The sequence below is a fragment of the Pan troglodytes genome, chromosome 16, assembly GCF_028858775.2.
Source record: "Pan troglodytes isolate AG18354 chromosome 16, NHGRI_mPanTro3-v2.0_pri, whole genome shotgun sequence".
Classification (NCBI taxonomy): Eukaryota; Metazoa; Chordata; class Mammalia; order Primates; family Hominidae; genus Pan; species Pan troglodytes.
The window spans coordinates 40,188,502-40,193,060 of NC_072414.2; positions in this window are offsets into that span (position 1 = coordinate 40,188,502).

Below are 4,559 nucleotides of genomic sequence, written 5' to 3' on the forward strand. Positions count from 1 at the left end.
CCATGCTGTGTAAATGATAAACTATTGTTGGGATTCCTCACTTTCCTCTGTTCCCACTTAGAGGTTTCCAATGAATAGAGCATAAGGATGGCTGCAGCCATGTTTACCATCTTTATTCTTATCTTGAACAACTGCCTTGAATTTCTGCTTCCTTTCTTGAGCTAATAAACTGTGCTAAAGGCATCTTGCTCTCTCCCCTCTGCAAAGCCCAGGCATCCCCTCCACATTCCTGACTCAGACCCCTTTAGCTTTAGTGAGTCAGGTCTTAAACAGAGAATTTAGTCCAAAGAATAATCAAAATATTATTTGTCTAATAATAACCATAGGCCCAAAAGTTTCACAGGTGAAAAAATATCTCAAAAATCTAACACCCAAAGCCTACAAGTAGTCACAGGCCCTAAAGGTCCCCAAATTTCACAGAGCCCTGACCCTCCTATCTCTTCTGTTTGTCGAATCTCTTGCAGTAAAATCCCATAGCTTGGAATCCAAACCAGATCTGCCTCATACTGATGCTCCCTCCCCTACCCCTTGCATAAATAGAATTTAAAAGGGAGTTTCCAGCATGACCTAGCGGAAAGAGTACTCTAAGCAGAAACAAAGACAGTCTCAGCTGTGCCACCAGTAGAGCTATGCTCTAATGGGTAAGTCATCTAATCTCTGTGAGCTTCAGTGAAGAGTAGTGTTAACATCCTTTTCAATTCTAGTGCCCTATGAATGCTACAAATGTATCTGAAAACCCAGAGATCTGAAATGAATGAGGATTTAAGATATCATGAAAAGTTTTTCAGATTAGGAGCCTAAACTCAGAGATTTGAATTCTAATGTTAGCTTAGCCAAGAACTAGCTTTATGACCTAGAAAGTTACCTAAAGGGAACCTATATTGCACAACAAGAATTAAGAAACCCATCCTGCATGTCTTCAGCAATATTGAGAGGGCCAATTAGATATAATGACTGTGAAAGCATTTTGTAAACCATAAAACAGTATCTAAACATACCTTGCTATCAATATTTATTGTCCTCATCAGTAGCAGTAATAGAGATTCTCAAACCCTAAGAAGCAATGGCTTAGTGTAAATTATTCAATCTCTCTAGTATTTCATTCTCTTCAATTGAGAAATAAAAAGATAAAATTATATAGTTCTAAATTCTTTCCAACTACAAACTTCTGACTCTCTATGAGTCAGAATGGATGAACATAGCAGGAGATAAATACAAAAATATTTACGTCCTTTGAAAACACAGAACTGCAAAACATACCATGAAGGAACAAGACTAATATTACCAACAGGTAGCACTAAATTAGTTACTTTCAATTTATTTGATACTCTTATCAATTATTTGAGTTGGAGACTACTATTTCCATTTTATTTTTAATCTTAATTTTGCAGAAGAGAAACTGAAGCTAAGAGAAATTAACTAGCTTCCGAAGGTCACCATAGCTAAGGAATGGTTATGTTAGCGATTGAACTTGGGCAGTTTGATTTCTGCTGTATCCCTAGACACTGTCCTCAACACTTCTACATAGCTTATAGGCATGGTTACTGCTCAGGTCTATGGAATTCCAAAACCAGCTGTCTCTGTGAGATTCCTTGATGCTTTCCATCTCATAATAGATTTAGAACATATCTGTTATTAGCTGTGGATCTTCTGGACCAAATCCTCACCTCAAGGAGGCTCTCTGTACCCCAGTTGGTTCAAGAGTGTAGGCCTGGTACACCTCATAGCCAGTTAGTAACTTGGCCCAAGAACAGGCCATTGGGCCAAGTTCAACTGAACATACTGAAAATTACGTGTGCCAGGAAACTAGGTCTCTTTGTTGACCAAGGCTTTTAAAGTACCAGATGTTTCATTTGTCTCCCAGAGAAGACACCCACCAAGACCCTCCATTTTGATGACTAGAAAAAACCAAGGCCAGATCTTTATTTCAAAAGAAGAAAGACCTCTACAACCAAGAAAACTTCATGAAATATGAGCATTGTTTCTGGAAGTTCAACTCCCATAAGCTTTTCAAATATATCAACGCTACCATAATATTATTTCCAAATCCACTAAAGAAAAATTCTATTAACCAAAAGTGTCTTCATCTGTGGTTTTTATTTGTGGTCTATTGGGTGCCTTAGTTTTTTTGGGGGGTGGGGTGGTTTGGGGGATAGAAAAGTCAGTATCTGTATTTTCAGAAACATAATATTAAAAATATAAAAGGCTGGTTACAACATGAAAACAACATGGAAATTTCATGAAATGTTAATTCTTCTAGGAATAGATGTTCAGTGTCACAGTTGGATCAGCCTCTAGCTTCCCCTTCCCAAAAGCCTTGTCAGAGAGGACAGAGGAAAGATAGAGGAGCATACCTCAAGATAGCTTGCTCCTGTTACCTTTCCCTCCTGTCTGAAAGGCCTAAATCGGATTCACCTTTCAAGGTTGGCTTTATGGATGGTGTTATTTCATCCATATCCCCCAAAACCATCTCCCATTTGTTCCAGGATGCCTGAATCCCCTTAAAAGAGAACAAAGACTTTCATTTCACAGTGAGAGATAAAAGGCTTAGAATGAAAATGTCTGGTTGATATAAGACCAAGACTAAAACAAATTCATACCACTCTGAAGTCAGGCAGTCAGTCAGCAAGAAAAAGGAAATTGACTGGTATCAGAGATATTCACAGTCATTGGTAGAGGAAAAAGGTTGTAGAGTAAATAAGTGGCTCCAAAAAGGGTTGGAGGATGTCAGCTTATGGCTCCTGTCCTGGTCTGGTGAATAGAACTTGTTTTGGGTGCCAGCCCCATCCTAGCTGTTCTTTGTCTTGATCTAAACAACCAGCCCCACCCAGCTGAATTTGAAATGGGACATTCCTATGCCAAAACATTTCTATATGAGGAATCACAACCCTTTGTTGAACAGATAAATGCCTTGTACTGGTGACCTTTAAGAGTGGAATGAGTTATAGGTATATACTTGTAATTCTGTCTCTATTTCTGATATAGCCTCACGACATTAGCCTGACTGATTAGCATGACATTTACTTAACGAAGAGGATCTAAAGGGTTTTACTTAGGTGTCTCTAGACACTTCTATAATCCTGTATCAGTTCACTAACTTACCTTTACGCTTATTTTTTATAGACAAAATATCTATCCCAATCTCTAATGATTCACCTCACAATCTTGTATGTGCTAAGTAAAAATCCCCAGCTAATTGTAAATAGAGCTAAAATAGTGAAAGCAAGCACTAGGTACAAATTGTTGCTGTTCTAAACCCCATACACAAACTAACTCATTTATTCCTCAAAATAACTCTACAACAAGGTAGGTACAATTATAATCCACAACTGCATTTGCAGATGAGAAAATTAAGGCACAGAAAGATTGAGTAACTTGACTGAGTTCACACAGACAGCAAGTGGCAGGGCCACGACATAAGTTGGGCCTTCTGACTTGAGTCTTGCTCCTAGCCACTATATTACACCACAACCAAGCTACTCAGACAACTGGAAATCACTTAAATCGTTTCTTATAAGAAACGAAGAGGACTCATTCAATCATCCTGATTGATAATCAGTGACAGACCTGAGGGAGGAATTGTTTGCAGTGTTAATAATCACCTACTTGCAGATCTGAAAAAGAAAAACCTTTTCCTAACAAAACTCAAAAACTGAGTTGGACAAAAAAATGTTTTTCTAGTTGGAGACAGAAAGGTCATTTAGTAGTGCCACTGAGATGCTTACCCACCGTTTGGTTCCTGCTTAAAACAGTTTTCCCTGCTGGGCGCGGTGGCTCACACCTATAATCTCGACACTTTGGGAGGCTGTGCCGGGCAGATTACCTGAGGTCTGGAGTTCGAGATCAGCGTGGTCAACCTGGTGAAACCCCATCTCTACTAAAATTACAAAAAAATTTAGCCAGGTGTGGTGGTGGGCGCCTGTAATCCCAGCTACTCAGGCAGCCGAGGCAGGAGAATCACTTGAACCTGGGAGACAGAAGTTGCAGTGAGCTGAGATTGCACCAGTGCACTGCAACCTGGGCAACAGAGCGAGACTCCATCTCAAAAAAAAAAAAAAAGTTTTCCCATATTTCCCAAAATAGAAATATTTTCAATAAATCATTGATTCCACTCTTAATCTGCTTACTTCCCATGCAAAAGAATCAAGGTAATGTCTACTACAAGCAAGATAAAATCATTTCAGACACTACTTTCTAGTTACAGAGTATAGAAATTGTCTCTGGAGAACTATATTTTGATACACATGCTAAACAGTAGGAGGTCACTAGGACTCATCTGTAAGACGGTGGAACTCAATTTATCTATTCCCAAATGACTAATGGCAATGCTCATATTTTTTGGACAATTGCTGTTAAGGGATCCAATTCTCCTTATGAATTAAAGAAACTCTATGTTACTTCCTGTCTAAAAGGATTAATGGTTTACTACTAGTTACCAGTTGATGTGGTACTTAAGGTTCCTCAGGGCTAATGACCTGGTGGGGCTTACAGTACTATTCGAGGCCAATCATTGCACAGCCATCTCTTTCAAGAAAGTTTCTAACCAATAAGCAGAAGCC